General features: G+C 38.3%; 1 protein-coding gene and 1 long non-coding RNA gene across 3 annotated transcripts in view; one reads left to right on the top strand and one right to left on the bottom strand.

Moving 5' to 3' along the window:
- The window catches only part of LRRC4C (leucine rich repeat containing 4C), a 1,431,417-nt gene that overhangs the window by 95,338 nt on the left and 1,312,452 nt on the right, over nucleotides 1-23,627 (top strand). The window lies entirely within an intron of this gene.
- On the bottom strand, nucleotides 6,237-8,103 carry LOC133261403 (uncharacterized). Its single transcript, XR_009741054.1, has 3 exons — nucleotides 7,942-8,103; nucleotides 7,474-7,537; nucleotides 6,237-6,413 (listed from the first exon to the last, which is right to left on the bottom strand). It is a non-coding gene; the product is annotated as an uncharacterized LOC133261403 (long non-coding RNA).

Here is a 23,627-nt window from a genome sequence, read left to right as displayed (position 1 = left end):
CCTTATTTTGTTCTGTGAAACATTTAATTAATTACAAAATACTTGGTTACAAAGTTGAGAGAGGAGGAATTTTTTGCTGAATGTGTTTTATTTTTTTTAGAGTTAAAAAAAGATTAAGGTGGGGGTGCAATAATATCAGTTTCTTACAAGTTCCATGTAATGTTATGCACATTTCTTTTCTAAAGAAAATTGTGTAGGCTTCCAAGCTAAGACAGAACATAGCACATTGGAACACAGAATTTCCAGTCAGGTGACCTAGAATGTGTGAATAGGGACATGTCTCATCATTATAACTTAAAAGGGTTGGAAAACCATATGAAACTATTTTTTCTGGTGGTTTCTAAAGGCTGGTCTAAGTACAATGAATCTGACAGATTCATTGGCCAGCAGAGACATTATCTTCCTGATCAGATGTTTACTTTTTATTTGATCAGTTTTCCTTCTAAGTATCCTTCAACTTTCTTTCCTATTATTCTATTGTTTACTTAATAACTTCTTAATTTTTAGAATGAAAAAAGTTTTCTTTCCTGATGCATGCTAGACTATAAATGTCCTTCTTAATAGTGTTTATGGCATCCCACAGATTTCGATGTATGTTTTATTAATCATTAGGCCCTAAACGTTCTCATTATTATTCTCTTTTTATCCTTTCCTTGACCAGAGAATGGTTTATCCAAGTATTTCTGAAATTCCAAACATTTTTCTAGTTAGTTATTTCTATTTATTAGTGTAATTGTACTGTGCAGAGAAATCTTTGTAGTCTGTATTATACCAAGCTTTCAAAATGTATTGAGACTTATTTTGTGGCTCAGTAGGTTGGCAGATATGGTATACATATATATGTTTTTGAAAAGAATGTGTACTCTACAGTTACTAGACGCAGAATTTATAGAATCCATTGTAGCAGGTGTGTTTATCATGTTCTTTAAATTTGATTGCATTTTTTTAAACCAGTTTTATCTTTCAGTTAATGAGAGGGATAAGAGAATGTCCAAACTGACAGCAAATTTGATTATTTCCCCTTTTAGTTCTCTGAGAGTTTTTGTGTATAATTCATATATATTATTGTATGTATATGAATATGTGTATGTGTATATATATACTTGTGTATGTATATGTATGTGATTAGATTCTATAAGTTTTTAATTTTATATCTTCTTGAATATTTATATATCAACTTTTTCTTGGTTCTGCTGATGCTTTTTACCTTAAAATCTGTTTTGATTGGTTATAACAACTATAGAAGTTTGTTTTTGATATTAAAATACATATTAGTCAGTTTAATTATAATACTAATAGATACAAACTAGAATTTCATATAATATGGCTACAGGTTTTTCAGTCAACCAACAATGAAATCATTCAAGAGACATCAAGTGTCACCTGAACACTTAGTATGTGTGTAGAATATACACATTTATCACATCATTATTAAATGAAGATACCATGGAAGATTAGCATACACCAGATTTTCTTGGTAAAATGTCTTCCCACTCGGGATGAGAAATAATAAACTTGTTATGTTTCAGCTATAAGAATTCTAACAAGATTTACTTTTTTTTCTTGTCAATTGTCACTATATTTTTCTTGTCAGTTGTCTATTTTATAATTTGTTCTATTATTAAGCTTATGTGTATGTATTTTACTATTGTGCAAGGTATTAAGTAAGTTAGATGAGAAAAGTTTTGATATCCTTGTTGGCTTAGTGGTCAAGAATCCAGCAGCAAATGCAGAAGATGCCGGTTCAATCCCTGGGTCAGGAAGATCCTTGGAGAAGGAAATGGCAACCCACTCCAGCTCTTGCCTGGAAAATTCTGTGGACAGAGGAGTCTGGTGGGCTATAGTCCACGGGGTCACAAAAGAGTTGGACACTACTTAGCGACTAAACAACAATACATGAATGAATGAAGCAGATAAAAGTACATTGAAATCAAAGAGACTAGCCAACCTTAGTGGGCTTCCCTGGCGGTTGAGATAGTAAAGAAACTGCCTGCATGCGGGAGACCTGAGTTCAATTCCTGGGTTGGGGAGATCCCCGGAGAAAGGAATGGCCAAATTTCTAATATGCTTAAGTGGGTATTATTCTGAAAAATATTTACTACCTCCTAATGAAACACTCATAGACAAGTTAGTATACTTTAGTACTATTTTAAATGTTTGAAAGCATGTATCACAGTGTCTTCATGGTTATGTCACAAAATACATGTTTGTCTTACGGCCAAACAAAACTTAACTTTAGAGATAAACCTTTATAGGTCTTCCAGTTCCAATAATGCATGTAAATGTTGCCAACACAAAGGACTAAAGGCTATAATGAGTAAATAAAGCCTAAATCCTAGAGCAAGGTCAAAAAGTGCAAAACCTGACCTACTTTCTACTTACCTCCAATCATATCACAATTTTTTTTTCAATATTTACCTGGCATCTTCTTTTCATCTTTTCCCTTTAACATGTCTGTTTTCTTATATTTTAAGTGTGTTTCTTGTAAACAGCAGAATTGGGTTTTTCCTTCCTAGTCTAGCTGCCTTTTATCTGGATACTGAGTCAATTTACATTTGTTGCAATTTCTTAAACATCTGGATTTATTTCTGCCATCAGATTCCGTACCCTCCATTTGTCGTGTTTTGTGAATGTAATTTTCTGTTTCTTTCCCTCCTTTGTATTTTTCAGCTGTTTTATTTTGTTCCGCGTTGATTTTCTGTTGTTATCATTCCATGTTTTCATATCTGTGGGGTTTGATTGTGTTATTCATTTTTTAAATGATCACCTTATGAATTTTAAATTGTGTGCATATCAACTGTGAAGCATTGTAATATCTTTACTATCCACCTAAACATTAAAAGACCTTATAGTATTTTAACTCAGACAAACCCATTATGATAGCTATAGCCATGTATTTTAATTTTATCATTTTTTATGAGTCCACAATTCACATGTTTGTTTTATATGGTTACAGTTTATTAGTTTTACTTACATATAAACAAAGTCATTTGCTTTTTTATTTCTTCATTGAAATCTCAGATTTTTCATATAACCTCACTTCCTTTCCACCTGAAGTTCATGGTTGATGAATTGATTGATTCAAAAATATTATTGAATGCTTATTACATCTCCCCAAATATAGCTATTATAGTTGTAGTATCTGAAAAATACAGATAAAAATCTCTGTCCATTCTTTAGAAATTTTTTTAATGATGATTAATCCCTTTGTGGCGTGACACATACAGTAAGTCCCCTATATAGGACCTTCAAGTTGTGAACTTTCAAAGACGTGAGTGTGCACGACGTCAGTGTCAGGCCTGAGTGAAATCGCAGCTTGCCCTCCATCTACTGTTGCTGATGATTCTGCAGCTCTGCCATCTCCCACCTCCTCTTCCACATCCAGTCAGTAACTCTTCTTGCTTGTTCACTTGATGCCTGCCCCTAAATGCCCGGAGAAGGAGATGGCATCCCACTCCAGTACTCTTGCCTGGAAAATCCCATGGACAGAGGAGCCTGGTGGGCTGCAGTCCATGGGATTGCTAAGAGTCAGACACAACTTAAGCGACTTCACTTTCACTTTTCATTTCATGCATTGGAGAGGGAAATGGCAACCCACTCCAGTGTTCTTGCCTGGAGAATCCCAGGGATGGGGGAGCATGGCGGGCTGCCGTCTATGGGGTCACACAGAGTCGGACACGACTGAAGTGACTTAGCAGCAGCAGCAGCAGCAGCCCCTGTATGCCAGCTGTTGTACTGTACTACTGCACTTTTCAAGGTACTGCACTGTATGATTAGAAATGTTTCCTTTATTTTTTGTGCTTGTATTTTTTAGATCTATTATTAGTATGAAAAGTATTGTCGCCCTATTACGGTACAATATTATATAGCTGATTGTGTTAGTTGGGTACCTTGGCTAACTTTGATGGACTTGTGAACAAATTGAACCTATGAACACATGCTTGGAATGGAACTCAGTCGTATGTAAGGGACTTCTGCCTTATTGTCTAAAAACTTTTTGTCACTCTTATTTTTAAAATATATCTTTGTGGGGTTTGCAGTGCTAGCTTCTCTTCGGTTTCCTTTCAGCCTATTATTGAAAGTATCACTGCATGTTTCTTTGGTTTTGATAGTTTTTAAGAAGTTAGCTGTTCATATCATTATTATTTTTTAAGGTACTCTCTGTCCTTAATAATTTGCAGTTTTTCTATAATGTGTTTATCTTTTCTCATTGAAAATTTTTAGATGTTCTGTGGATGATTGCTTTTTATTAAAAATTTTAGTTATTTAAAAATTCCCAGTGATTGCCTATTTAATATCATATTTACCCCATATTAGATCTTTCATATTTAACAACTTTTCTATTCTGTACTTATTATGGAATATACCTTTACACTTTTTGTTTTTGCTACTTCTTTCATTTAGTATGTAAATTCAGCAGTACTGTTTGTGTGTGTGTGTGTGTGTGTGTGTATAGAGAGAGATTATTTTAGAAGATTCTTTACCACTGCACCCCCTGGGAAGCCTCTTTTAAGCATGCATCGGGGTAAACAGCCTGTCTGTCAATGCAGGAGACATAAGACACACAGGTTTGATCCCTGGGTCAGGAAGATTCCCTGGAGGAGGAAGTGGGAACCCATTCCAGTATTCTTACCTGGAGAATCCCAGGTACAGAGAAGCCTGATGGGACTTCTCTTCCATAGGGTTGCACAGAGTCAAGACATGACTGAAGTGATTTAGCATGCATATATATGTGGTGAGGTAATAGGAAGTGGGTCCTTTGGAACGTGACTAGGTCATGAGTGTGCAGCCCTCATGAATGGGATTAGAGCCTTTATGATAGAGACTCAAGCAAGCTCACAATCCCCTCTACCATGTGAGGACATGGTGACAAATCGTGGGCTATAAATCAGCAAGAGAGCCTTCACCGGAATGCAGTTGTGTTGGTGTCTTGATTTCAGACTTTCCAGCCTCCCTATGAGAAATAAATTTGTTTTCTATAAGCTTCCCAGTCTGTAGTATTTTATTACAGCAGCCAAAATGGCCCAAGACACTCCTCTTGAGGCTGTGAATCTGAGGCTTAAATTAAATGGAGTTGGCACATTTCCTCCAAATGTAACCCAATATAAGTGTTTTATTTTTTATGTATTGGTTCTTACATTTAGCCTTTGTCCTGTTTACCTTTCTGCCAGTTTATGGATGCATTTTAATAGTTATCTTGTATAACTTACCAAGTTCTTATAGGTGTTAATGTCCCCATGTATATTTAAGATACTTATCCAAGTAAAGGATTAAAGATGTGGAAGAATTTTCCCAGCTTTCCTGTAAGTTTCAGCATCCTTCACTCTCTCAAGCCACTGAATCTGTTTTATGTGCAGCTATATCTCCGACTGAAGAAAAGTTTCTATTAATACATGTCATTTTTTTCTGCCAGTATGAGAGAGAATATCAAATGAGACATAGATGAGGGTGAGTTTTCCTTGTAAGTAATCAATAAACAAAACAAACAAATTTGCACTCCAATGAAATTGATTCATCCTTCTCAGGTAGCCGAACTGTGCAATTTTCCTCTCTTTTAATTACTAAAAGATGTAAACTTATGATACAAAGAATCTAGTATGTTTTAGGAAATGTGACACTGTTAAAAAGGCTTTCTCTGTTCACAAGCATCCAATATAAATACAGGTTTAATTTTTCAGTTGTTTACCTCAACACTGTGCTTCCTCAACCCTGAATTACCCCTTGTCAACCCTGCCCTTCAGTTAACATCTGTCATTAAAAGTTCTCAAAGCACAACAGTCTTTTCTTACCTTTTGTGTAAGTATCATTCAAGAGCAATAGTTGTGTGTGTGTGTGTGTGTATGTGTGTATATCTCTGGATGAACCTTAGCGTTGTGGGATCACTGGGTTTTATCTTGCATTTCTCTGTTGGAAGGAAGGAAACCCAGCTGGTTTTAGGCAGGAAGACTAAAGAGAAAACTAAATTTCATATTGAGAACAATTAGGAGGACATAGATATTATTTAACTATTTCGGTGAGTATTTAAATTCCTGTTCCACATTTATTTTGCCTTTTGAATTCTTCATTTATTAAACTTATTTTTTTATCTCTGCTTGTATGTACCCAGGTCAGGGACTCTGAGGCAGGAACATGAGGAAACAATTCCAGAAGAAAGTGACTATGTACCTTAAAGATTTTTGAGATAGGCTTGAACATCAAAAGCTGTGAACAATGACTTCAAGTGGACTTAAGTCCAATGAAAGGATCTTTAACCACTCTTGAATAATGTAGCTATTTTATTTAACTTTATTCTATATGATTTATGCAAAATGCTTATCTTATGCCCAGTGTTGGGCTTCCCAGGCGGCACAGTGGTGAGAATCTGTCTGCCAATGCAGGAGACTTGGGTTGGATCCCTGGGTCAGGAAGGTCACCTGGAGAAGGAAATGACAACCTACTTCAGTATCCTCGCCTGGGAAATCCCATAGACAGAAGAACCTGGCGGGCTACAGTTCATGCAAAAGAGTAGGACATGACTTAGAGACTAAACATGTTCAATGTTAATTTCTGAGGAAATCGAAGGCAATCAATCCTCTTCAACTGCTGACTTTCTGCTAACCACCAGTACCACCGGCCATTATCATGTTGGCTTAAGAAATGTGTGTCTCTGAATTTTATTTCTACATGTCTGTGATTGTACTAACAGTACATGGGAATTCAGAACTCTACAGGAAGGATTGGTAACCATGGAGATGGGAGGGTACTTTCTGCAGTAACTCCACTGTACAAAATAATTTATGCAGGAATGTAAAATCACAGATGTTTTGAACCATATGCAGGCTATATTTAACTACAGTGCAAGTGACAAGTTACTTGGGAGTTACTAATCCAAAAGAGGTGAGCCCAGTCAGATAATAATTCTTTCTTCTCTTCACCGTTGTAGAAAGTCCTAGGAACAAGGTCCCACTGCGATGGGGGATAAAGTTTGAGTGTATGAGTTAATGTGTGTGTATGTGTGTACAAGACGTTGGGGTATACAGAAGGAAATGTGCAGAGAGGGATGCGCTGGAAAAATCATAAAAGTAATATGAGGAAAAAATAAACTTCCTCTTAACCTTCTTTCTTATTTTGTCTCTATTTTTAACAGTCTTGATGTACAGAAATATTGACTTTTAGGCATATCACTGATTTTTTTTTTTAACTTAGGAAAATAAAGATTTATAATTTAATTTTTAAGCTAGAAATTAGTGTCTTGGTTACTGGGAATAGCTCTTTAGGCTAGTTGTGTTTATGACTCAATGAACTCATTTATCTTCATAAAAATCATTGAAAAGGTTAAATTGTATTTGGCGTAATTTGAAATCCAAGGAAATGTTTAACCCATGTTTGAAATATTTGTATCTAAAATGTCTGTTCTTTTTGGTCTGAGGTATTAAAGGGATAAACCCTTCATTACCCTGAAACTTGCACTTCTTATCCGACATGCACTTTTACCAGAGTTGGCTCCACAAGGTAGGTAGTCTTAAGAAATGAACAGCTCTGTCATTCTGCTCTTCACCTGTAAAAAATGAATGCTGCTTTTAGGATAGGTTTTCTAAAAGAGAGGCCCTTAGAAATCACAAAATCAATGCAGCACTTTGTGGAATGGAACTATTTTCAGTACCACTAGCCTTTTAGTCTTCAGAGGCCAAAGAAAGGAATGTGAAATGGAAAGAAAACAATTTACATTGTAAAACTTCTCATTCCTTGGGGCACTCTGGGTCCAGGCGTTCCTCTTTCTTCATTTCCCCGGTTCTTAGTAGAATGTGGCATCTGCCTCTTTTAGATTAAAGTCTTCCTGGACTTTTGTCCCTACCCCACCTCTTTGCTTACTGCTTTTTGTATTGAAGCCCAGCTCTCATTTGAATATAAATTGCCTCACTCATAATTAAATATATTTCTGCAGATCCAAGGGAGACTCACCTTAGGCAATTGTTTCTCCCTTCTAGATGCCTTTCTTCTTTTTATGTGTAATTAAACAGGAATAAGCAGCGGAACCTCCATATTAACGCACCTAACATTCAATAGAAGGGGGATTACACCACAGTTCAAGAGGCCACTTGCCTCTTGGCACATCCAGTTTTGCCTTGGCTATTGATAAGGGTGCTCTCAAATGGGAAAAAGCTGAACAGGTGCTATTATGGTAAAGCCCCTGAGTGGCAGCACAGATAACAGACCTGGAGTTTAATAGATGGTGGGTTCCCAGCCGGCCACACTGAGGCATATGACACCTCAGTGGTCAGACATGTCAAGAGTTTTCCAGATGGCTCTGACAACTGCCAATCTCAATACTGTGTATTTGGAAGAAAATCACCTAACTCTTGCACTCTGAGTTGAAATTCTGCTTTCTGACACTTATTCCTGGGATTCATTTCAATCTGTCCTCTTGAATGATTCTGTACCATGTGTGTGTGGGTGGCTTTGTATCTTTTATTATCAGTTTGATTGTGGACCTTAGCCTAGTGCTTGGCAGACAGTAATCATTAATGAATATTTGTTGGAAGAATGAAGGGAAGAAGAGGAGGGGAATTTAATGGGTGGTTAATTGAAGAGTAACATCATTTTGCTTATCGTTTTCCTGAAACCTTCATGGCCTATAAATCATGGAGGTAAAGCAAAAACTTCATTTCCTGGGTGGCTACAGATCTTGTATGGGCATATTCTGGACTGTGGCCCTGCCCCGGGCAAATAGGCTATTGAGAGAACAGTTCAGAATTCAGAAAACTGGAGTATTAGATTTAACCCATATACTATTACTAACTAGGAATCCCCCCTTCCATAATATTTTTTCGTTGAAAATTAATTGCTTCTATTCTTTTATCTCTGTTATCCATTAAGACCAGTGATTTTGTCTGTCTGTCTGTCTATCTCTCTGGGCTTCCCAGAGGGTGCTAGTGGTAAAGAACCTGCCTGACAATGCAGGAGATGTAAAGAGAAGCAGGTTCGATCCTTGGGTTGGGAAGATTCCCTGGAAGAGGGCATGGCAGCACACTCTAGTATTCATGCCTGGAGGATCTCGTGGCCAGAGGAACCTGGTCAGCTACAGTCCATAGAGTTGGAGAAAGTCAGACATGACTGAAGTGGCTTAGCATGCACATCCCTCTAAATAGCTATCTATATTTATCTATTAGAAAAACATAAAATATGAAAACAGTATAAGAAGAGTATTTAAATCACTCAATCTCATTACTTAAACAAAACTATTTGTATTAATTTATGTGTATTTTTTCTATGTATATGTATGTTTATATTATATACACATATTTAGAAAATTTAAAATGTACAATTTGCATTCTTTGCATCGCTAATAATTATTTACAAATATACATTAGGGTGTAGGGGATATGCTCTTTTATGGATATAATTTATTTTACTATTATTGTGAGTTATTAAAATATACCCAGTTTCAAACCATTTTCAAATTATATGATCATTATTCCTGTTGGAGATAAGATAATTATCTCCTGGGAGCCAACGTTTATAGTCCGGTCATTAGTTAGAATCTATTTTTGCAAAACTGAGGCTGTGTGTCACCTCTTTGGATTACCTCTCAGCCCTTTGTGTAGACATGTGGGCAGTCTGTAGGGCTGCAAGGCACCGCAGACCTGTTATTTCTTTCTTCTACGAGAAAGCCTCAATTTGTGAAGAGAAGCAAGGATGGCAAAGTGACATTTTCTTTGCAAATTCACTCCCCTGTGGCCAGGCAAAGAGGAGGAACTGAAAGAAAAGTGCAATGAGTGTTTATATTACAATTCTCCGGGGAACTCAGTCCATTTTTAGAGTTTAAAATTTTTATTTGCTTTCTCTACAGAATGAATTTCTTCAGGAGGAGAACACTTCATACAAATAAAATTAATGCTAATCTTCTTAGTGTGAGATTCCTGTCAGCTGACATAATCTGGAATTTTTTAAATTAATTTTTATTGGAGCTAGTTGCCTCACAATGTTGTGTTAGTCTCTGCTGTTCAGCAAAGTGAATCAGTCACACATACACATATATCCCCTATTTCTTGAATTCCCTTCCCATTTAGGTCACCACAGAGCACTGAGTAGACTTGTCTGTGCTACAAAGTAGATTCTCATTAATGTTTGTAATATTGTATTAAAATAAAATGTCAAATTATAGATGAATTCCTCAATCTGACATACAAAAGAATTTATAGTCTGATCCAAACTTTCCTATTCAATATCATATGTTAAGTGGTCTAGCCAAAGTTCATACTCAGTTTCTGAGTAGTCTTGAAATCACGTAGGTCATCTGGAGATATTTTTATTTATTATTCTCTCTGCCTAGGTTGTTTCTTCCCTCTGCAATAATAAATGCGTAAGATACCACAGACGTAGAGGCAAAACTAATTACTCCCTCTCCTCTGCATCATAGTTATTCAATTCACACTTGTGTAGAATTGTGGTGTATCAGTTTGACTGTCTTCCTGCCGTCCTGATCTGGTGAGGGAGTTAACTGTGTCATTCTCATATTTATATCATGAGAGATATACACAAAGCATGTCTCTCAGATGTTTGTTGGATGAATGAATGGATGGATGAAACTGAATATTGGTCATACTGATTCAGCATAAGTGATTCTCCGGACGCTTTGTATTCCTGAGCCTTGTATCTTAGCCTTGAACTGCACTTCTGTGTATTCTCCAGTACAGCATTCTACTTCTAGTCACAATAAGTCAGTCTGAAGGTGATGCTTCTAGCAAATATATATTTCCTCCATTCCTGAACAGAACCACCACTGGGAATAGGAACTTATGTATATCACCATTGCTGCTTTCCTGTTAGTAACTGGCATTAGGATTTTTCTTATTTTCTTCTATTTAATTACGGTAGTTTCCAATATATAGAATAATAGTAGATATAAATACTTGACTCCATCACCTACTAGCACTTTTTGATATTTCGTCATATTTTCTTCACTAATTGCTTTCCTGGACTATTTTGTAATAAACTACATATATCAAGCTTTTTTATTCCTAAATATTTCCATTGAATCTCTCTAAAATGTTCCTATGTATTTATAGTAATATTATCCTAAAATAAAAATTAACAATAATTTCTCAGAATAGTCTAATATCCTGCCCATATTCAGTTCCCTCTAAGTCTCTCTACAGTGTTTGTGGTTTGTTTGAACTAGAACTCAATAAATGTCCACACATTTCACTTAGTTATGTTCTATCTTTATTTATCTGAGTCTTCATTTTTAAGAACAGTTTTTTTTTTTTACTTTTCTCCTATTATATCTGTTGCCTTCCATCTTCTAAGTTTATATAGTTATTTCTTCTTGATGTCATTTAACTTATTCCTCTCTCCTTCCATATCTTTTAATGGCCTATTGGACTTCCCCAATGACTCAGGATAAAGAATCTCCCTGCAATGCAAGAGATACGGGAGATGCGGGTTTGATTCAATTAGATGTGGATTAGATTTTTTCCATCCCTATTAAATAAATAAATAGAAATTTGAATGGCATCACCGATTCTATGGACATGAGTTTGAGCAAACTCCAGGAGATGGCATAGGACAGGGAAACCTGGCGTGCTGCAGTTCATGGGGACACAGAGTCAGACACAACTTAGCAACTGAGTGACAACAATTAAATAAATATTTTTTTTCTTCTCCTGAAAAATATGCATAAAATCAGTAGATCCCTTACATCTGATATAAGATTATACAACATGGGCTCCTAATATCTCATAGTGTGATTATTCTGGTACATCTAGAGATCCTGGAGATTGCTCAAGTAAAGAGTAACAAAATAGAAGAGAACATGAGATTAAAAATAGCAGCCCCAAACTTAGGTATATAAGCTGCTTAGGAATCCTGTTAATTAAGAAGAGCCATACAGATGGTTCAGAACATTTCAACTCCAAAGTCTAGAGGCTCAAGGAAGTCAGCAAGATCATGTATATAAACAAGGGATCCAGATGATGCTATTAACATTTTGCCTTAACTACTTCAGATGTAAAATGCTGGAGTTTAAGATTGAACTACAGGCAAAAATAAAAATAAAATCAGGAGGCTTCCCTTGTGGCTTAGCAGGTAAAGAATGCGCCTGCAGTGCAGGAGACATGGGTTTGATCCCTGGTTGGGAAGATCCCCTGGAGAAGAGAACAGCTACCCACTCCAGTATTCTGGCCTGGAGAATTCCATGGACTGTATAGTCCATGGGGTCACAAAGAGTTGGACATGACTGAGCAACTTTCACTTTCACAGGCAAAAAGAGGTTAATGCCATGTTATTGAATATGGCTTCTAACTGACATAGTGAGCAAAATATTGATGTAAGTATTAATACATACATGTGTTCATTTTAAAATTACTTTTAAACTAATAGATATATAGTTAGTTTAGTATTATGCAACACTCAAAGACAGTGTTTTACTGAATATTGGACAATAGTATAATAAAGGAACATCAAGTAGAAATATGTTTACACATTTAATGAAGTACTGACCTTTTATTTGTTTGAACTCAGCTCCTAATCCACAATCCTAATAAACGCCTGCTACTGCTTGTAGATTTTTCAATGATCTTATAAGTGTGTGTCCTGAGTTTTGTAAAAGAAGTTTTTGCTGTTCAGTTGCTAAGGCATGTCTGACTCTTTGAGATCCCATGGACTGCAGCATGCCAGGCCTCCCTGTCACTCACCATCGCCCGGAGTTTGCCCAAGTTCATATCCATTGCACTGGTGATGCCATCCAGCCATCTCATCCTCTGTTGCTCCCTAGACTCAATATTTTTATATTTCTACATTTTGGAATCTCACCCAGTGAAAAGATTATGGGCATGTAGATCCCTGGATTCAAGTCATAGAATGCAACTTGACAAGAAATATTCTGATAATATTATTTTAATATAGCTATGTAGATACAACCCTATAAAAATGCAAAATATGTTTTATAACTAATGATGTGAAGCACAGAAAACACTGACCCTTTCTATATCCTTAATGTTCATCAAAATTATGAAGGATATCAATTTTCTAAATTAAAGATTTCTTAATAATTTATTTAATATTTCATTAAAATGCACATTTTGATGTATATATAAATATATTTTAAGAAATACATAGGTATGTGTACATACAATAAAATTATATATTTTTAAAAATTATGAATCCAAAGAAATTTTAATAAAGATATCTGTGCTACTAAAATTGCTGAAAAATTGGTGAAATATTTAATTGGGGATTCACTGCTCAATGTGGATCACAGCCCAAGAGATTATATTATGGTCCAAATAGACTTCAATCACTCCAAATGTCTTATATCTATCGCCCACACAATTTGGTTGGTGAAAAGAACTTAATAAGCTTTCAAAATATTTGTTAAATGGATAATGAGTTAGCATAATCATAACTCTGTAAAAGGTATTTTTCCTCTAGATTTTTTAAAATTTAAAAAACAGAATAAGCTGTATTAATAAGTAGCTCAATCTGTTTAATGATTAAACTAATTTGAGATACATGCCATTAAGTTACAGTTAGTTTTTTAGAGAGTGAAAAATTTACTTAGGGTGATTTGTGATTCTCTCTGGAATATATTAGATATAAATATATTTGATTTGTAAATGTGCAAGTCTAGGACTTCTTCTTAGGTGCCCTCTTGCCAATAAACATCACTTACTTTTCACTCCTCATATTCTCCAACCCTATACCAGCCTAAATTTACCCTAGCAAAGGATGTGCCTATTGGAATGGGAGCCAGAGATGGGGTTACACTCAGAAATGAGTAAGAATAATGTTTTTCTAACTTCATAGTGATTTTCTTATGAACTTAAAAGTTTAATAGTATATAGTTCGGCTAATGTTAAAAGACCTAGTTGTAAAAATTAGCCTTGTCAAACAGGATACACTAAACAATCCTGTTTCTGAAATAGCCTGTTGAATTAATATGCCTGATCAAAAATGCACATATTAACAGTATATGCCATGGAATATGTTATGAATCTCACTAACTTTTAGTTTTTTCATAGTTCACTGGGTAAAATTACACTCAAATAACAGTTGTCTCAGATGTTTGTGGTGGGGACTAAATAACACAATCTTTATAGCAAGAGCTCAATACCTTATTCTTCTCTTCATTACTTGCTACCTTTCCTTTTGCGCAAACCAAATATAGCACCTCCAACCTGTCCTAATCACGTGTGCAAACTCTTGTCAGTTTCTGTTTTCTTGGAAATCAGTGTGGCAGGAGCTAACTACATCTGTCTTGTTAACTACATCTACAAAGACCAGGAAGGTCTTTGAAAGGGCTTGAGTGTACAGGAGCTCAGCAAAGTTCTGGTATATTCTTGGTGTATTTTTTCTCTTAAGTGTTTAGCTGTTTATGCTTCATCAGTTAAGAAAAATCTCTTTGAAGAGGATTCAGTTTCAGTACTGTATAATGACAAGAATTATCCTCATTTGACAATCTGATGATTTGGAAGGCAGAGGGTAGTATGTGTTTTTTTTTTTCCTTTTGGTTTGGTTGTCTTCTCAATTAACCTCAAGATTAGTATCACACAGATGAGATGTAAGGTAGATTTCCACATATCAGAAGCCTGGATTTTGAGCCCAACATACAAAACCTGCCTTTTACTCACTCTATTTTTCAACAGAATCAATAACCTGGTTTCTCTATATCTTTAGACATTGGAATCTGGCTTCACAATATAAGGAAAATCAGAATCCTGGTACTTGAAGGTTTTGGAAAGTTTTATTTTGTGCACACATTTATCTTCCTGTAGGTCTAAGAAGGAGTTTCCAAAATAGCATAGCGGCTAAATCAAATGTAATAAATTGTTTTGGACGTTTTATCAGCAACCATTCCCAAGAGTGATTGTTAATATGACATGATCCCTGCCCAGATTTCAGGGCTTGAAATAAGATGATGGTGGCAGGTAAGATAAATTTGATGTATCAAAGACGCTGAGAACCTTTTGAGAAACTATATATAGTGGAAATAGATTTTATTTTTAATTTTATTTATTTATTTTTTAGCCAGCAGGGAAATACTCATCTTTCTTAGCAAGGCAAGTTCCATCAGGGTCAGGAACAAGCACAAATATTTTAGTAAATGAGCAGTAAAACTGACATTCTCTTCTCTATTTAATAGAAGCTAATAGAGGGATAGGAGCAGGCAAAATGCCTAAAGAAAATTTGTTCTTATCTGTTATAATTTAAATAATGTGGAGTTTCCACATGTAGAGTTATCTACAGTCTTACTAAAAATTATACCCAATGAAGTTTTTTTTTTTTTTTAAGTAGAAGTTATTCTTTTTTTAAAAAAATAAAAATTTATTTTCGGCTGCGCTGGGTCTTCACCTCTGCACTCAGGCTTTCTCTCGCTGTAGCAAGCAGGGCTGCTCTCTAGTTGCACGGGCTTCTCATTGCAGTGGTTTCTCTTGTTGTGGAGCACTGGCTCAAGGGCCCAAGGGCTTCAGGAGTTGCGGTTCATGGACTATAGAGCACAGGCTCTGTAGTTGAAGCGCATGGACTTAGTTGCTCTGAGGCACGTGGGAGCTTCTCAGATCAGGGATGAACCTGAGTCCCCTACCTTGGCAAGTAGATTCTTAACCACTGGACAACCAGAGAAGTCTCCAGATGAACTTTTTATATGCTCATTCAAAGAAATGTTTCTTTTTTTTTAAATGTGTGTAGTAAATCTATAGAAATGATTTTCCTTATTAAAGACTTGTATTGAAAACTGACTGACTTTGGGGAAAAAAAATCTATTTGCTGAATAATTCAACAATGTGTTTTCTATATGTTTGCATCTCTACTGAGAGATGAAATCACATCCACTCTCACCTAATATATTGCAAGAGCCTCCTAATTAGTACTCTTTGCACCTCGCTTTTCTGTTTATAAATCCATTCTTTATAATATTTGAGGCATAGACTGTCAAAAATGCAAATGGAATTATGTCACTTTCCTGCTTTGAACTTTTCTCTGAGGATTCATCATTTCTAGAAATGCATCTAAGGGCTTCCCTTGTGGCTCAGCTGGTAAAGAATCCACCTGCAGTGTGGGAGACCTGGGTTCGATCCCTGGGTTGGGAAGATCCCCTGGAGGAGGGAAAGGCTATCCACTCCAGTATTCTGGCCTGGAGAATTCCAAGGGGGTAGCAAAGAGTCGGACACCACTGAATGACTTCCACTTTCACTTCCTCATACCAGCATCTCAGCACTCCATGACTCAGATGTAGTCTTTCTCTTCAACCTCATTGAAAGGTTGTTGTTGAATCACGCGAATACACCGGGATTCTTGGCCCCCGGAGGAGAAGAATTCAATCCGGGGCCAGAGACGAGGCTTGATCGCTCAGAGCTTTTGTGTAATAAAGTTTTATTAAAGTATAAAGGAGATAGAGAAAGCTTCTGACATAGGCATCAGAAGGGGGGCAGAAAGAGTACCCCCCTGCTAGTGTTTAGCTGGATGTTATATAGTCACTAGCAGTCTGTTAATAAAAGAAAGGAATGTCTTAAAATTCAGAATGGCACCAGGCCCCTCACCCATAAGATGCATTTTGGGATAAATGGTTTATCCTGGGCCATAAAATGATTAACTTGAATCTTGAAGAAGGGCAGACCACCATACAAATAGTTTCATTTACATAGATTAGGGGAACAATATCCATACTGGTTTGTCAAGTAGGTTCTGGGCCAAGAGGCGGAACCGACTTGGAGACAGAGTTTTGGGGTAAAGGCATAGTACATTAGCATAGCTTAAGACAAACATTTCCATAAGAAAAAGGCATTGGTTATCTCTAGACTCGAGAATAGCTAACTTCAGGCGAAACCGGGTGTCATTATGGCAACACAATATTTTAAGAGAAACCTCCCTTTAAATTTGTATAGAGAAGGAAAAAATATTGCTAGTTTGTTTCCTCCTGCCGCTTAAGAGAGATAAAAATGTCTGACACTTGCAGGCTATTTCCTCTATTTGGAGACCCCTGGCCTTCCTGCCTGTTACCCTCTCATTCCCCCTTTTCTTTTAGGAGAATTATGTTGCCTAGGGAAAAGGGGCGTCGTTCTCATTCCATAACTACTTCCGAGCTGACAAGGGGCGTTGTCCCTAAATTGGTGAGGCAACATATTCTCCTAATCCTCATATTGAGGATATCTGATCCAGGGGCCCCAAATAGTAGCTGGAGGTAGCTACAGTAGTAGCAGGAGTTTGAGCAACCATTTGTAACTTAAAAGCTTTCATGCGGCTAGAAACAAATCCAGTTATACAATTACAGATGCAGGGAGCAAACAGCAAGAACAAAACAACCAGAATTATCGTAATTAAGATAGTTGTCCACCATGGGGAATTAGTTAACGTTTTCCAAAGTGAAGCAATTGAGGCTTCAGGAGTGTCCATGGCCCTAATCATCTTGTTCATGTGGTTAGTAAAATGAGTAACATTCGTGCTCATATCAGGTATATATGTACAGCATTGGGTATGAATAATGGCACAAGTTCCTCCTTGTGCAGCTGTCAGAATGTCTAGAGCCAATCTGTTTTGTAAAACCACCTTTCTAATTTGTGCTTGTTCAGCATTAAGAGCTGAAATAGCCTTTTGAGAATCTTGTAATGCCTGTTGAGTAAAATTAGTCAAAGCATCCACTCGTAACATAACATCTGTAGTTCCCAAAGAGGGAACAAACGCTGCAGCCAAATAATCATACCAATAAAATACAGACCTTGCCCACCGAGTTCTAAGGTGGGGTAAATTAGCAGGCTTTTCTGGAAGCTCTGAAAATATAAAGCCATGAGTAAAGGCTAGACCCAGGGTGCATCTCCCTATCCAACCAGGGGGAAGCCATGCCCATAGGTAAGAGCCACATATCCAATAAGTTCCGTTTGGAGCAAGCCAGCGCGACTGAGATATCCAGTCCCAATTCGTGCCTGGCCAGACAAAGGGAGAACCTGAACTGGGATTGGAAAACACAGGAATGATTACATTGCATGTTTCCCGAGACAAATATCCCATTTGTTTCCAATCATTGTAATTAAGTTGTTGGCTAACTTTTGGGGACGGCTCTGTTTGTTCCCAGCATATAGAGGCAGTAGATATTAAACGTCCTTTTTCAGGAGTTAGCCATGTAACCTCATCCCATATTTGATAAACGTCAGGTAAAAAGCCATTAGATCTAGACCTATTTACCTTATATGTAGCAAAATAGTCATTGAACCGAGACAATGTATAATCAAAATTAAAAGTCACATTATGTCCATAGTTAGAGTACAAAGTGTTGCACCAGTCCATTTTAGGGTTGGTAGATGTCATCAGATGACGAAGAGGCATCGCATGTGATTGTTGTCGAAGGTATTCACAGACTTGGAGAAAGTCTTTTCCTTGAAGTGGGGATGTCCACCACGGGAAGCCTTCCACTGACGAAGAGGGAGCGCTCCGCAGACCCAGCAGTTAGACCGATTGTGGAATGCAGCATAGGAGTGAGCCCAGGACAGGAAGACATTGTCTTGAGGATCCAACGGCAGACTCAGGATATTTGGAGTCAGCAGAAGTAAGCTCACATAGGTTATCAGGCCCATCTAAAAGGTACAAAGTCAGAGCATAGAAAGTAAAGACATAAAATGAAGTCACTTAATTTTGGTCAGGGTGCCACCTCTTAACTCGAGTATGATGTACCCACGAATCAATTCCTGGCACTTTGACAGCTGTGGGAGAGGAAAGAATAACCTGGTAAGGACCTTCCCAGAGAGGCTCGAGGGATGGCCCCCCAGATCCCACTGTTTTTATGAGGACCTCGGTTCCTGGCTCAAATAGAGGCCTGCTTGACTCGGAGGCTGAGTCAGGAGTCTTCTCCCGGAGTTCTGTTAATGTCTGTTGAAAAGCTGAGAGCTGAGTTACATAATTAGTTAATTCCAAGGCTTCAGGGTCTATAACAATGTCTGTGCGTAAGAAAGGCCTTCCATAAATACATTCAAAGGGGGACAGTCCCTCTTTTTTGGGAGTAGTTCGAGCCCTCATTAAAGCTATGGGTAGGACTTTAATCCATTTGTCCTGCGTCCCTTGAGTTAATTTGCGCAGATGCCTTTTGATAATGTCATTAGCTTTTTCAACTTTTCCGGAGGATTGTGGTCTCCAGGAACAGTGTAAGTGATATTCTATTCCTAGAGCTTTAGATACCCCCTGAGTTACAGCAGCTTTAAAGGCGGAGCCATTGTCACTCTGAAGGCTCCGTGGCAGCCCAAACCTGGGGATAATTTCATGAATTAAAATCTTTATAACCTCCTTAGCCTGTTCACTACGACAGGGAAAAGCCTCAATCCATCCAGTAAAGGTATCTACCCAAACTTGTAAGCAAGAATATCCATTAGCTTTTGGCATATGAGTAAAATCAATTTCCCAATCCTCTCCAGGATACTTCCCACTTCGTTGTAATCCAGATTTTGCTAACTTTTCAGTCTTTGGGTTATTTTTTTGACAAATCTCACACCTTTTGATAATATTCTTTAAAGTTTTCATTACATTTTTACCTTCAAACAAACGAGAAACCATTTGGTAAGTACTCTCAGCACCCAAATGAAAACTCTGATGTAAACCCTTAAGAATTTTCCACTGAGCATTTTCAGGAATTATTAATCGTCCATCCTCGGACTGTAACCATCCTTTATCAGTAATCTTTGCTCCTCGTTTCTCATATCTTTCTAATTCTTCTTCAGTATATTGTGGTCTTTCCTGTTCCACAGGACCTGTCCAGATCAAAGGCGTCTGTAGTGAAGGGGTTTCGTAAAGTGCCGCTTTTCTGGCTTGACAGTCAGCCAGATGATTACCTTCGGCTATTTTACTCCCATCCTTGCTGTGCCCTTTGCAGTGCATAACAGCTACTTCTTTAGGACAATATATAGCAGTTAAAAGTCTCTCGATCTCTCTGAAATGCTTAATAGGTTCTCCTGTTGCTGTTTTAAAGTGTCTCTCTTTCCATATTGCAGCATGAGCATGTAAAGTCAAATAAGCATACTTAGAATCTGTATAGATATTTACCCGCTGCCCTTTGCTTAACTCTAGAGCTCGGGTCAGGGCCACAAGCTCCGCTAACTGAGCACTAGTTTCCTGGGGGAGAGATTTTGCTTCTAAAACCTGTTCAGCAGTCACCACGGCGTAACCTGCTTTACGCTTTCCATCCTGAACAAAAGAACTGCCATCTGTAAATATTTCCATGTCAGGATTGTCTAATGGGGTATCCTTTAGATCCTCCCGAGCTGCATAGTTTAAAGTTAGGAATTGAGAACAATCGTGATCAGGTGTTTCATTTTCCTTCTCAGGAAGGAAAGTGGCAGGATTTAAATTTCCACAAACTTTAAGCTTAGTTACTGGTCCTTCTAACAACAATGACTGATACTTAAGAAGCCTACTGTCTGTCATCCAAATATTAACCTTAGAATTTAAGATTCCACTCACATCATGAGAAGTCAGTACAGTAAGGTTTCGTCCATTAATTATTTTTAAAGCTTCAGGTGCTAATAAAGCCGCTGCCCCAATTACTCTTAGGCAGTGGGGCCACCCACGTGCAACTACATCTAATTCTCTGCTTAGATAAGCAATAGGTTGTTGGTGAGGCCCTCGGGGTTGTGTCAAAACTCCCAATGCCACACCTTTTCTTTCAGTGACAAACAAATTAAATTCTGACCCTGTGGGCAAGCTCAGAGCTGGAGCTTGCAGGAGAGCAGTCTGAAGAACCTTAAAAGCCTTTTGAGTTTCTGGAGACCAAACCAGTTTGTCAGTTTGGGCCTGCTGAGTTTCAGCTATAAGTTTATATAAAGGCCGGGCAAGTTCTCCATAACCCGGAATCCAAATGCGACAGTAACCTGTGATTCCCAAAAATCCTCTCAATTGTCTTAAAGTCATAGGTAGGGGGTGATTTAGTATAGGTTTAATTCTCTCAGGGCCTATGGCCCTAGTCCCTTCTGATATGATTAGGCCCAGATATCTAACCGATTGTTGACAAAGCTGAGCCTTTTCTCTTGATGCCTTGTAACCACAGCCTGCCAGAAAGTTTAAGAAATCTTCTGAGGCTCGCGAACAAGCTTCTTCTGTCTCAGCACAGAGCAAAATATCATCTACATATTGTAACACCACTGCTTCAGAGCTATTAAAGTTTTGTAAATCCCGTGACAAACTTTGTCCGAATAAGTGAGGACTGTCACGAAATCCCTGGGGCAAAACTGTCCAGGTTAACTGAGAAGCTGGCTGCGTAGGGTCTTCAAAGGCAAATAGGAATTGACTTTCTTCCGCCAAAGGCACTGAATAGAAGGCATCCTTTAAATCAATTACTGAGAAATATTTGGCCCGTTCAGGAATTTCAGACAATAGAGTATAAGGATTAGGCACCACGGGGTGTAAAGGAACTACAGCCTCATTTATTATTCGTAAATCTTGAACTAGTCTCCATTTACCATTCGATTTCTTTATACCCAAAATAGGAGTGTTGCAAGGACTGTTACAGGGAATTAATAGTCCCTGTTCCTTTAAATTTTCGATGATGGGTTTTAACCCTTCTTTAACTTCAGGTTTCAGTGGATACTGCTTCTTATGTGGAAATACGTGTGGGTCTTTGAGCTTAACAACTACAGGAATAGCATTTTGTGCTCGACCCACAGATTTTCCATCAGCCCATACTCTAGGATTTACATTTTGTTCAACTAAAGGGAGAGAAAGGGAGGGCTCCATATTCATGAAAACAGAGGCATGGACCTTGCTCAGTATATCCCTTCCCAAAAGGGGTGAGGGAGATTCTGGCACAATCAGAAACTCGTGTGAAAACAGCACAGAATCCCAGTTGCAAGATAAAGAATAACTGAAATAATACCTTTTGGCTCGTCCAGACAGTCCCATTACGGAAGCGGATCGGGAAGAAAGTGGGCCAGGGGCTTCAGTAAGCACAGAATAAGTTGCCCCAGTATCTAAAAGGAAATCGACGGATTGGCCCCCCACAACTATTAATACCCGGGGTTCCTCAGGTGTAATTAGGACGGGAGCTTGTGTGGGGACCCCCGGGCACCTTCAGTCCTGATTGTCTTGAGAGTCCGACCCCGGAGACCTACGCCTCTGGGGACAGTCTCTCTTCCAGTGTGGTCCTTTGCAGACCGGACATGGAGCCGGGGGCGGCTTAGATGCCTGAGGGCAATCCCGCTTGAGGTGCCCCTCCTTCCCACAGCAGTAGCAAGCCCATCCCTTTTCACCTGGGCCCCTCTGGGCATTTTTCTCAGGCTGTTTAAGAACGTTTTTCATAGCCATGGCGAAGGCTTCCGCCTTTTCCTTTGTCTTTTTTTGCCTTTCTTTCTTTTCCTCATATTCCCTACCATAATAGACTGTCTGAGCCAGTTGTAACAGAGTATCTAAAGACTGATTTGGTCCATACGCCTGTTTTAATAGCTTACGGCGGATATCTGGAGCCGACTGAGTGAGAAATCTATCCTTTAAGATCACTTTTCCCTCTTCACTTTCGGGATCAATCTCAGTGAATCTGCGAAGGCCTTCTCTCAGTCTATCTAGGAATTTACCAGGAGCTTCTTTCTCTTCCTGTTCTATATCTGCCAATTTGCCATAGTTTAAAGGCTTAGAACGCGCCTGCCTAAGTCCTTCAAGAATACATCTAACAAAATGACTCTGATCCCATCTTCCTTTAGCTGTGTTGTAGTCCCAGTCTGGTTCTATAGTTGGGACCGCCTGATTCCCAGTGGGGAGGGCCGCTATCTCGTTCTCCCTCTTCCCTACTGATTCATTACCAAGCCACTCATCTCCATAAGCAACCGCTTTTCCCAAAACTCGAGTCTTTGACTCAGGAGTCAGCGTTTGTCCCAAGATATACATCACATCCTTCCAAGTGAGATCATAAAGCAAAGTAACACCTTTAAAAGCTCTGATATATTTTTCTGGGTCCTCTAAATAGTCTCCCAGATCCTCCTTGATTCTTTGTATTTCTTGATAAGAAAAAGGCTTATTAACTCTCATGGACTGATTATTTCTCCCGGTGGGTGTTTCATAAAGAGGCAACAGCTTGTGTGGCTGTTCCTCAGTCTCTCTGGCTGCTCTGCGCATATGATCCCAGGGATAGATTGGAGAAACCTGTTTTTCCTCTTCTCTTTGTCTCCTGTCCTCCATCTCATCGCTTACTTCGATGGTCTGAGTTTCTACTGAAACCAGAGTAGTCTGAGGTCGTACTGAGACAGGAGTTGTTTGGACCTCCATGTGGGCAATTTGAATCCCAGTTTGGAGTCCCAGGTACGGGGGCAAAGGAAGAGGATAGGGAGGAGCTGAAGGTTTCACACCCAAATCTATACCCTTAGGACATAAGTCTGGCATATTTCGCAGAGAGAAAAAGGGCAACACATATGCTACTTCTACCCATTTCCCTTGTTCCTTACAGAACCGGTCTAATTGTAGAACAGTATTATACTTAAGAGACCCTCCAACTGGCCACCGTTCGCCGTCCTCCAATGGATACCGTGGCCATGCAGTATCACATAGGAAGACCAGGTGTGTCTTCTTTAAGCCCTGGGGATCAAATCTATCCCAGTTTTTCAGGATACAGTTCAAAGGAGTGAGGCTGGAATTGTTAGCTCCCATCTGTAAGAGAGAAAAAAAGCGACCAGCGCCATTTTTTCTAC

Source organism: Bos javanicus, chromosome 15, assembly GCF_032452875.1.
Source record: "Bos javanicus breed banteng chromosome 15, ARS-OSU_banteng_1.0, whole genome shotgun sequence".
Classification (NCBI taxonomy): Eukaryota; Metazoa; Chordata; class Mammalia; order Artiodactyla; family Bovidae; genus Bos; species Bos javanicus.
This window is presented reverse-complemented; position numbering and strand designations above follow the sequence as displayed.